Below are 11,966 nucleotides of genomic sequence, written 5' to 3' on the forward strand. Positions count from 1 at the left end.
TACAATCTAAAAAGGTTCTGAAGTGAAAATAAACTGAAAATAGTCCAACAATCTGATCTGAAGTCGAATATTCCTGTCTATCTTCGGTTTTTGCTCATTAACAGGAGTGGGGAATATTAAAAGTTAATTCCCTTCTCATTCATGCATCAGTTCACCTGTCAATCAGGATCCTTCCTCACAGGAAGCTGCAGAAGCTCCCAGCACATTTCACATATTTGGAAAGAGATGGTGACGGGCGGTGTGCAGCCGGACGCCGCCCCGGGTTGAACTTTGGACGGCGTTGAAGTGCCGTTGAGGATTTTACGGCTGGTCTGGGTTCAACCCAGTGGGGGCTCATTGAATCGCAGATTTCCTCCTTTGTGCTCGCACAAAACACTGGAACTTTCGAAACTCTGAGAACTCCGAGTGGCCGTCGAAGTTCCACCACATCATCCTCGCTTTTTGTTCCGTGTGGAAACACCACAGCCCACCGGAACCTCGTGCACTTTTTAACCTGACTAAAAGTCTCTGGCAGTGAAGAAAAAGGCGCTTCTGCTTGAATCTGTTGGTGGCGCAACAGCAGTGACAATATCTGTGAGGTGGTGAGACTGGAAAAAAACAGGAAGAGATCGAGATGGAAATAAGAAGAGAGAGAACGTGGCGCTTCCTTTGAACGGCGCGCTGCAGGTTCCAGAGCTGTAATTAACAGATCTGCAGAAGGAGACAGAAGGGTAAATCCTTCTCAGCCTGCAGGTGTGCCAGCACACAACCATCTGGGGACGAGCAAGAGAGGAAGCGGAAGGCCTGACAGCGGGACTCTAAGCAGATTAAAAACCAGCCGATGGCATTGTGTGGGGGAGAAAATGCAAATATAAACAACTATTGATCAGACCGGCGCTCAGCAGGCTGCAAAAATGCCGTGTGACAGTCAAAAGGTCTCTACTGAAGGTGTCAATCGTGCGTGTGCTCACACTCTTTCAGTTGTCATGTCGATCTTCTCCTCTGCAGCTGCACCTGTGCACTACAAACTCGGAGCTCTATCCCAACATGTCCGCCGCCATGACCCAGAGGGACGGCCTGGCCGTCCTGGCCATTCTCATTGTGGTAATAAAAACAAGGCAGGAAACAGCACACGAGAATAATGACAAATCATAAGATGTCTTTTATGATTTAAGATTAAGATTAAGATGTACTTTATTAATCCCTGTGAGGAAATTGAATTGTAGTAGCAACCTATACAAAGTATAGAAACAGAATAAATAAATACAGATAAGATTAGAAACGTTATAAGCATATATACAGCATAATATAAACATATTAGCAGTGGTGATAAACATTGAAGCCTTACCACTAGTTCCCCAGACAGGTGAGGAGAGCAACCCGGCGTATGACAGCATCCTGAACTACCTGAGCCGCGTCAGACACGCAGGTAAGACGGAGACAGTTTAAAACCAGCGAAAGGTGAAATCCCAGGGGAACATTTGGGTGTTTCTTGTCTCTCGTCGGCAGATCAGAAGGTCAACATCCCAGCGATTTGACATCCAGTCTTTGCTACCGAAGGATCTGCGGCGGGTACTACCGCTACAACAAACGGTTCCCTCACCAACGCCCGCCCTGCCACCAGAGCGTCACCTGGACGCTCTTCCACGAGCGGGTCCAAATCTCAAGGCCCAGGTCAAACACACAATTTCATATAATGACACTCCTCAGCTCTCAATAGGGGACTGAGCCAAGCGGGCCGTTTTCTTTAGGACAAGGGCTGCGTTTTACAAGGTGGACCAACCTTCCGCTCTTCCCACAGCTCCTAAAAAATGGAGACCACGCTTTACTCCAGTAGATCTGCGGACGCAGACAAGATGCTGCTGCAGGATAATTTTCGCTCCACACAGCCGCTCAACCACAGAGTCGTCCTAACCTCGTTTTCTGCAGGTAAGACTGACACAAGAGGAGGATGGAGGAGCTCGAACATTCCCATCTGCTGGCAGGTGGCTTAGCTGGTTTATTAACTGATGTGAGTCGTAACTTGTGATTCTGAACTATGGACGTAAGCTTTTTAAAATACAAACCGCAGCGCTAAGCCGAACAGCATTGCAGCATTATTGGATTATGGCACTAACAAACGTCTTCTTAACATCAAGTGAGTGGCCGGGCCATCCAGAGCTAGTCATTAGCACGGGTGGAATGTGGAGCGCAATGTGGGAATATTGAGGATTACCGCTGACTTTGTCTGAGGAAACAGAGTCTTTAGAGGGCAGGAAGTTCGTTGGCTGGTTACTACACAGGAGGATTTACACAAATGAAACACCAACTGTATTGTTGGTAAGTGAGGACCGATGGGGGGGGGGGGGGGGGGGGGGGGGGGGGGGGCGTGAAAGGGGAAAGATCCTTGTCCTGAGTGAGGGACCCTGAGGGTCAAAGGTCAGTTGGTGTGGTGACCACACTGAATCCTAACTGCTGACAGCAGCTTCAGAGGATCGTTCCACAAGCCTGAGCGAGGAGCAGAGGAATTCTACCGCCTGATTAATGTTGTATCTACCTGTGTTGCAGAGTCGTGGAAGGAGCTCTCTTCTGGTGAGTATGCGTCTAAAAGCCTCCTGGGCTAAACGTCGGACTGACGACGTCACCCTAACGATCTTTGTGAAAACCCCCGCGTCATGGCAGGCGAAGTCACGGCCATAGTCATCGGAGCCATGTGCGGCTGCGTGGGACTGGCGGTGATCGTCCCGCTTCATCGTGAAAACCATCCGGTAAGGAGGGCGGCCTCCGCCAACCTCCGGGTTCAGACGGGTTAAAGTGGCCGGTGCCGGCCGACCTGTGGCCGGGCTGATTGCACATCTCCGTGTCTCTGCAGATTTTTCTCATTGCTCCGCCGTGAAGCCGTCGGGGTAAACAGGTGCTTCGCGTGGTTTCAGTACAAGTTCGAGCTTCTGATCATCTGAGGCGCAGATCTTTTCCCAAACACGTCATCTGATGTGCTAAACGTGCAGCATTTGCAGTCTGTGACCTTTCGTCTCTAATTAAAACGCCTCCAGAACCAAAACCAATCCCAGATCAGCGCTGACGATAATCGGATCCCCTGACCTCTGCTGCAATAACACGGCTGTTTCCTCGTATTCTCCCTCAAAAATGATTAAAACCATCGTGTGGTGGCTGTCGTCCTACCAGCCACGTGTTTAACACCCGATTCTGACATGTGTTTCCATCCCTCATACCTGCGAACATCCCCCTCTGTGTACACAACAGTTAAGAAAGGAGGCTCCTTCATGGTGTGTCCTGTTGTCATGGAGACCTCAGACCTCTCTGACTTTAATGTGCCGATCAGTGATGTCGATTTGCCACTATAACTCTATCTAGCCGAGGAGAAATCGAAACCCTCTCTGCTTATCACTGTGTGATTGTGCTTTGTGATCTGTGACAGCTCTACCTCTAGCTGGGATGTCCTGTCCAATAATCAGCCAGCTGCCATGCCAAGGTCACCGCTCCAAAACTTCGACCTCTAAGATTTTAGATTCCTGAATACGTCCTTTTCACTTCCTCTGTCTATTCACAGTGACCTGTCCTCTTGTGCGACACTTTAACAGTTCTTGTAGAGGTTTAACCCTTGCGGAAAATTCATCAGATTATGAGAACACGCAAGATAAATGCTAAATACCCAACCTCTACTTCCGAATTAGCCACAAAATAGGATACACACGACACCACTCCAGTGGTTATAACATGTTAAACCTTTTCTTCCCATCATGTACTAAATTTTTAACGTAACGTATTAACATTTTTTGTATATTTAATCTGCTGCTAAACCCCTGAAACGTAAGCGCTTTCCTGTGTCCTTTAACCAATACTGCCCCCTGCTGGACACTAATGCAAACTACATCGCACGCATGAATTACCAGCGCAGCGGGGGGTGAGAGAGATTAATTCTTTCGTTTGATGTTTCAGGGGGAAGGAACCCGAGAAGACTAAAGAGACTAAAAACGACGTGGCTCTGAAGGCGACATCCGGAGGAGAAAAGAAAGAACACTCGTCGCGTCCTCCAACTGAGCCCTAGCTGACGTCACACCGCCGTCTCAGAAACGCACTTTTAAAAAAGGAATTAGTTCATGTCTGAATCTGGTGACAGGACAAATCACCTGATCTGCTTATAAAATGAAAACTCAGTAATGCTGGCCGTTGGGTATCAGATGTATTTTTTAGCTTGTGTCTGAATTATTTCTGTTTTCTTTTTCTTGGACTCTCAATGCTTGAAACGTCATGAATGATTTCATGTAAATACTTGCTCTGATTTATTTTTTGTGGTTTTATTGTTATAATTTCATCCTGCCTTGAAAGACATGCACACTGAAAATGTAATCAACATTTAAAGGGTTTACTTGTTGTTCACACTTAATTTATGCTATCATTTCCTTTTTGTTCTGTTGATTACACACGTTTGACACGTTTTGTATCACAATACACAACAATTTCTACATTCTATACACTACAACCTGTCAACCAGTGCACATTATTAAAATACTGGATGCACATTATTAAAATCATTTCTTCATGCAAGATTATGGGTATTTGGTTCTTATAGGCTTCCAGTAGAAGCTGCCAAAAAGACCTTAAAATGACTCAGGTCAATGCTAATAAATCAAAAATCTTATACAGAATCCTTTTTACAAGTATTTGATTCATCCAAACCAATGCAGCTGATGATATGAAGAAAATTAAAGGCATGGGAGTTGAATTAGATAATGATTTGGTAATTAAGTGATTATTTCTACCAAAACTATTTTCTAACTAAAATGAGCCCTTTTGGCTTTCACAAATGCTTGGAATTTTTTTAAATGACAAGATAATTGCTTAAGTTCCTCAGTGTTGAGGGATGGAAGGCCTGGACCCCAGACTCTTGCTCATCGTGACAGAGCCATAAAAACATAATCTATTTTATCAGAAAGTGCACGCTGGTCAAGGTCAGAGGCAGCCACATCAGTTGATGAATAACTTCCATTCCTGGATGGACTTCACACTCATTCCAGCGATAATAATCAAACGGCCAAAAACAGTGGACTCTCTTCATCGACGGTGACCTAAATGCCTGCGGAGCATGAAGAAGGCACGGAGGGTGTCAGCGGGCCTGCCGGCTGCTCATTTCCAAAGCAGAAACAAGCGAAAGAGGGAAAAAACCATGTGAAGGAAAGACGTGGAAGCAGGACGCACTGTCGGGGTCCAAAAAAAGCTCCCGGGACCTTTAGCTGGGATTCATGGCTGTAATGGGATCCTGAGTCGCCATGTTGCTGCTCTAAAGCAGGATAGTGTGGGTGGAGCCAAGACACACACACACACACACACACACACACACACATGCTCACACAGCTTAGGCCACTCCCACAGGAAGTACAATGCTGAAGCAGAACTGAACGGCAGAAAGATCCCAGGTTTCATTTGGGTCTCGGGGACCTTAAACAAGAGCTGCACTTCTGTTAAACCAAGGTAAGAAAGTCCTGCCTCCAGACAGCTGTCACTGACTTCCTCTCCTGGTTTCATGTTAGAAATAAAGCCTCCAACAGCTGTGGACGTGCCTGGCTGCTCCTCCCTGGGTTGTTTATATGACCATGTTTTAGAGGCTGTGCTTGGCTCAGCGGCTCCGGGCCGTGGTGGAAGGGTGTGGAACCTTCTTCTCCTCCTCTAACCTGTCTGTTGCCCTGCAGGGCCGGTGGAGAATGTTTGCCCCCGGGCTGTTTTTCACAGTCTCCTACTGTCTGTTGCTGGGCTCTCACGCCTTCGTCAGAAACGAGGCCCCCTGCCAGCGCGCTCGCTCAAACAAGGGCTACAAAACCTTCCTGCAGCGCCACCTGCCCGCCGGGACGCCGACCTCTCTGGACTGGGAGGAGTGGAAGAACTACATCAAGGACAAAACTGGCTGCGGCAGACCCACGCAGTCCTTCCTCAACCCAGGCGACCTGGACAGGGTGAGGGAGGTGTGCACCGGCAAGGGGGGGGAAGACGTACAAGGACAACCTGTGCATCAGCGAGAAGGCGTTCACCTTCGTGACGGTGAGGAGCGAACCCGGAACCTGCGGCATCAAGAGCGTCCGAGAGGAGACCAAGCACCTGATCCTGGCCTGCGAGATGCTGGGGGACGACTGCCTGCCGGTCCATTTCGAAGGGAACCCCGAGGATTCAAAGCCAGGCTACACCTCCAAAGCCTGCCAGGACCCGCAGGGCAAAGGTCACGCTCCCCGCCTGGCGGCGACCTGGCTCTGGCTGCCTCTCTCCATCCTCACGTTACTTCTGATCAATCTCAACTGCTTGAGTTAAGCCAGGAGAAGAGGGGTTTCATTCGTGGAGTCTCCCTCTGGACACATGGAGACGTCAAATTCACGCTCAAATATCGGGACTTCAGCCAGTATCGCTCCTCCTGCTAATATGATTTGGGGAAATCAGCGGATGTGAAGCGGCGAGATCGTTCAGAAGGCACTACAGTGGTCAGTAGGATTCAAAGGCTCATTTACAACTTCATGCATGTGCTATAAGCTAAAGGTTAAGACTAGAACTCTAAATATAAGGCCGACCTGTTGACTGTAAACGGTGACGTGTTCACCTGTGCACGCAGGTGTGACTCAAGTTTGATGACTGGTTTTGTGAGGTCCTTGTTAAGATTTTATGAAATATTACATGTTGAAGTCAGAGGAGTGCGACCACAGTCAAAATGTCCGAGATCATTTCTGATTTGCTGCACCAATAAAATCCTGATATAAGACTTGGACTTCCTGTATTTGTTGGACTCTACAGAGGAATAAAAGCATAAATTTACAGATGATAGCTCCGTTTAGTTTACAAGATAAATAAAGTTTTATCCTCAGGAGGGAGAACTGCTAACTGGTGGAGCTGCTTTTTAATTTTTGATTCATGAATATTAATTAAAACTTGGGCAAAGCTGATGGAGTAGAAAAGAGTTAAAAAATGTTTTCCGTTACCATCAATCCTCAATTTAACACATTCGGCTGATGTTTTTCATGTATTCGTCTCTATGGGAGCTGTGTTATCAAGTTTTAAGGATGTTTGTGTGATTAATGTGTTTTTAATTTCAGGTAATGCCTATTAGCTGCATGAGGCGTTTTTACTTTTTAAGCCTTCAGGAATAAGTGTGTCAAAATGTAGCATTTGCATAATTTAAGCCTTATTTATCTTCATAATTTCAGATTCAGATTCAGATCCTTTAATGTCCCACACGGGGAAATTTACAGTGCAACAACAGCAAGAGCACGCAGAGAAAAATCAAAAAATGATCAATATAATATAATAAAATCAAATCAAATCAAATAGAACAGGATTTGGGATATACAAAGAGGATGTATGGATGTAATTTGATTACAAAGCTGAATCTGAATTTAGGCCACCACAGCTGAGCACCTAGTTTCTATTTTCCACCAACTTTGACTACATAAAAGTGGTTCAGCACTATTAGAATATCATCTATTCACATGTTGTGAGCAGGAACGTCAGCAGCTCCGTGACGTCACAGCTTGAGGGACGTGCTGCGTTGCCCGTCTCTACCTGTAGGGGGCAGCAGATCTCTGCGCAGCAGCATCTTAGATCAGGTAAAACGTTCCCCAGTGGACCCAGGAGTCCCCTGATTTTATCAGTCCTATATCATAGCTTCACGGAACATTCCAGAAGCTTCTGAGCTTTATCGTTTCTTTTCTTTATCTTTTACACCAGATGAAATATTTGCAGGAGTTTTCAAAGCCACAAATCAAGGATTTTTTTTAGGTTTAAAATGGACTGAGCTTATTGGAGTACGGAACCAAGGCCTTTGGCATCGCTGAAGAGACGTTTAGATTTTCCACCCTGCCACAGGGCATCACTGCAGCGCTCTCGTCTCTGCAGCTTTTCTGCTGTCATTTTGATGCCAAACAAAAGTTCTTCGCTCCAGATGACTTTACAATGTGTCCCCTTCTTTGACATTTGATTAACCAAAATGGAAAACGGGACCAGTTTTTTTTAGGACCCCGGAGACTTGAGGGATCTGCCCAAATCAGACGGAGAAGCAGAGCTGCGATCGGTCCTTGTCCCTGAAACATCACATCACATCGTGCGTTATCACGCGTACACATGCGTTCACACGGCTCAAAAACCAACAATCGTGGAAAAGGAAAGAACAAAAGAATGAGTGTGGAGAGAGTGAGGGTGAAAGGGAGGCGTAAAACAATTTTAAAAAACACGGCTGCACTTTTACTGAACTTCTTTGTGGGCTTTTCCCCCTTTTTTTAGAGAAACATTGACAAAACGCGTGACCCGGCAAGAAGCAACACAAGATCCAGCGTTTGTCCTTCACCTCAGGGCCTCGTCCTCTCTCTCTCTCTTCGCTCGTCCCGTTTTTCCTCCCTTCACCATGTTGAGAAAGACGCTGTTCCAGCGAATCACCCGGTGAATCAGCACGCTGTTGCACAGGAAAGGGGCCAAAGGTTTGAAGACAACGTTAAAAAAAAGAAAAGGATCTTCTCATGATTCAGCAGATCTTTTCCTCTTGTCCTGTTTGAGGTACGGCAACGTCTCTAAACGTCACGCCGCCTCATTCTGCTGACGAGACTTGAGTGAGAGGAAATAAACTGTGTGTGAGACAGAAATCTTCTCATTCCCTCAATCACAGTCCTCCTGGTCAGGTGTCCCCTCGTCCTGTCCACGTCTCACTGTCGTCCTCCGACTGACTGGAAAGCTTGTTTATGGACACGCAGGTTTAAAGCTGAACGGGTCAGAGGAAGTTGAATGAAAAGGACACCACTCTGTGTTTCGCCTGTTTCCTATCCTGATAATATTCTTCCAACTTGTCAGATTTCCCTTCTGTCCCCCCAGGAATGTCCTGAAGGCCCCCCGCCGGGGTAATTCCCCAGTGCAACATGTTGGACATCTTGTCCCTTGTCTTGGTTTAGCCCAGCGCTAATGACTTCCAGGAGCTGGCGCTGGCAGAGGCCCGGGTCAGCTTCTCATCTGGGTAAGTTGGTGACCCCCCCCAGCGGTGACTGGAGGCCGTCCAGATGATAAAATACCAGCGAAGTGGGACTTCGTTGTGCTGAAGATGCACACACACTCTGGCCTGTGCAGACGAGCCGGGCCGTCTGTAACCCAACACGTTAAAAGCACGGCGGCTATCAGGCAGAGAGCGACGTGGTGGAGGTTGGTTCCACACCCAGACGAGTTTTCCTGGAACAATGAAACAGTCTGTAGACGCGTCTGGATGTGCCACAGCCGCGGTTCAACTCTGTGTCACACGAACGAGGAGGACTGGACCGGGCTTTGGATCGGGCCAAACACAAGCAGAACAGGAGGGACCCGCGTCGTTTTACCGTGTTGGGTTGTGCTCGTGCTCCTTTCTGTTGACTGGGATCGGTTTTCCCGCGACTCCAGAGAGCCGTCTTTGGCTTTGGCGAGCCCGTTTGTTTCACTCCAGATGCCAGATAATTGCTCTGCAGCTGGATCGCACCGTCAGTTCCAGGAATAAAGCCTGTCAGAAACCACACACACACACACACACACACACGCACACACACACACACACACACGGGCCTCATTTAAACAAACATTTCAGTCGTTAATGTTGTTGCTTTGTCATGTTTGGCCTCTGTGCAATGAGGCGATCAGTTTAATTGGGGCCATATCTTCTATTTCCATCGATTGGAAAGATGATTTTGTGAGGGGACAAAAACAGATGGGAAATTAACGAGCTGGTGTTGCAGTTTGCAGAAGGGTTTTGAGAGCTAGCTGCACGTCATGTGGCTGAAATTTCAAATGGGAGAAGCAGTCTAAGAATCGCCACCGGCCTCTTTAATAAGTCGGCACTGTCCTAGAAACACTGGAGCGATGGGAAAGCAAAGAAACGAGGAGAAATCTGCTGATTCCATCGCGTGTGTAAAGAAAGGTTTGATGAAAAGTCCCCAGTTTAATGTTCCTGGGATAAAAGATGAGTGAAACTAGAACTGCGTCTTCAGAAGAAGGTTTTTAATCTTTGGAAAACATCCTTTGGTCCTGGAAACAGATGGAAATGTCATGGAAAACTAGTAAAGTTGACGTTTAAATGGTGTGAAGAGAGAACGAGGGCAGAGCGTCATCGGGTGATGAGGAAGTGAGGATGAGTCAAGTGAAGTTGCCAAGGAAAGAGCAAACTAAAGCTCCTGACACATGTGACAGACGACTGCGTCTCTCTTTACATACGTGTCCTCCATTATCAGGCTGTTTCGCAGCCTCTCCATCTCTGTCACTCCCTGTTTGATCCCCCCACTCTCTCTTTGCTGACTCACTCTTCTCTCTCACCCACAACAATGAAATAAAAAATGACCCTCGCTCGCATCGCTAGCATTCCCACTTTCGTTCCCCCTTTTCTTTCTCATCCTTTCCATCCTCTCGCCTTCTCTTCTCCCCTTCTCCCTCTCTGTGCCGAGGAATGTGTCAGAGCAGCACAAAAGAACAAAAGCTTGCCGGGAGGAGGAGGAGGAGAAGGAGGAAGAAAGGGAGAAAGGGGGTTTGTGTGAGGTAAAGGAGAGTCGGGGAAAAGGAGGGAAGGAATGAAAGGAGGGAGAAAGGTTGAGAGGAGCGGGGCACGGTTGGGTGGACGTGAATGCCGCGGCGCGCTTTGTCATCACGTGCTGACATGCAGCATCACACATTTCAGGCCGCTTAATCACGACCCCTCTGGACACACACACACACACACACACACACACACACACACACACACGGGGGACACCAGCGCGGGGCAACACTACACTGCCTGGTTGACTCAACCCTTTGGTGCGTCTCTTGTTCTACCATGGTAATGTGTTTGTGGCCTGCAGCGAAGCCGCGGATGAAGCTAGCTGACAGCAGACAGCTCCATTGTGAACTCTGCCCACATAAGTCATCTCAGACCGGGGGTCTGTGATCAATCCTCTCTCTTGGGGCAGAAACTCACTGGCAGACCACCAAAGCAGAGGAACATTCTAGCTTTTGATTGGAGACAGTCATTTTTGGATGGTGCTTGTGATGCCGATAAAACTCTCCTGTCTTTTCTATCAATGAAAGCTACATTTACAGACATATGATGGGATGCTGGGTGGAAAATGAAGGTCCAGCATGGATTCCGAATGGCTGCTGCTGAACCGCGGACTTGGTGTGTGGCCCGGTGAGGCTGTGTGTGTGCGCGCCCGTGCGTAAACGCGCATCTCCAGGCTGCAGCTCTGTCGGGCGGCCCCCACATAGATGAGGGCTTTCCCGGTTTACCTCGCGCTAATTCACCGTGGAGGGTAGCGGATGGGATCATCCATCAAGAGTCAATAGTCGTTGGCGGCTTTGTCCCGCTGTTATCCATCATCGGCGTGTGCGTGCGCACGCACACTGGGTGTTTGCGTGCTTGCTCTTGGCAGCTACCTCCGACCCCGCGGGCCCCTGACCCTGCCACGACGCCCCCCTTCTCCCCTTTCTTCCTTCTGAGCAGCAGGAGGCCAACCTGCGCAGATCCCACCTCTTATTTTAATCTCCTGCCCCTCTCTCACGGGTTCAACCCCCCCTGCTGCCCCCCCAGACCCGGTTAAATGGATACCCACCGTTAGAGGCCAGAAGCTGTATCCCATTACCACCGCTTTTATTTTTATGACACAAGAGGCTGCTGGTGAACTTGGCCTATATGCCGCTCTCTCTTCACCTCACAACCCTCCCTCCCTCCCTCTCCCCCTCTCGCTCTCTCAAATTGGGAAACCTGCTCTGTAATCACATCTAACATCATCCCTGCATCAGCAATTAAGAGGCTGCAAAATCAGTCAAATGCGCTGCAGGAAGACTTTACGCGCCACGGCGTGAGCCATAAAAGGTCCCCGAGTTCTAATCCTTTTTTATTTAAACCTGCTCCCTCAGATGGCAGTAAACTTGATTGTGATTCTGACATGGTGCCACGGGGCGTGGCCAGAATGAGGGACGGTAGAATGTGCCGCAGGCTGCCGGCGTGCGGGGTGTGTCCACACGTATGTCCCATT

General features: G+C 48.2%; 1 long non-coding RNA gene and 1 pseudogene across 5 annotated transcripts; both read left to right on the plus strand.

The window, feature by feature from the left end:
- Window positions 1-893: 893 nt before the first annotated feature.
- On the plus strand, window positions 894-2,702 carry LOC115250360 (carbonic anhydrase 14-like; annotated as a pseudogene).
- Window positions 2,703-6,721, plus strand: LOC115250392 (uncharacterized). Of its 5 annotated transcripts, none has more exons than XR_003888939.1 (4): window positions 2,703-2,726; window positions 2,831-2,872; window positions 3,919-5,451; window positions 5,670-6,721. It is a non-coding gene; the product is annotated as an uncharacterized lncRNA (long non-coding RNA). The 5 variants fall into 5 exon arrangements; XR_003888941.1 differs by having other exon boundaries at window positions 2,712-2,726; window positions 2,831-2,864; XR_003888940.1 differs by lacking the exon at window positions 2,831-2,872.
- The last annotated feature ends 5,245 nt before the right edge of the window (window positions 6,722-11,966 follow it).

This window comes from Takifugu rubripes, chromosome 7, assembly GCF_901000725.2.
Source record: "Takifugu rubripes chromosome 7, fTakRub1.2, whole genome shotgun sequence".
Lineage (NCBI taxonomy): Eukaryota > Metazoa > Chordata > Actinopteri > Tetraodontiformes > Tetraodontidae > Takifugu > Takifugu rubripes.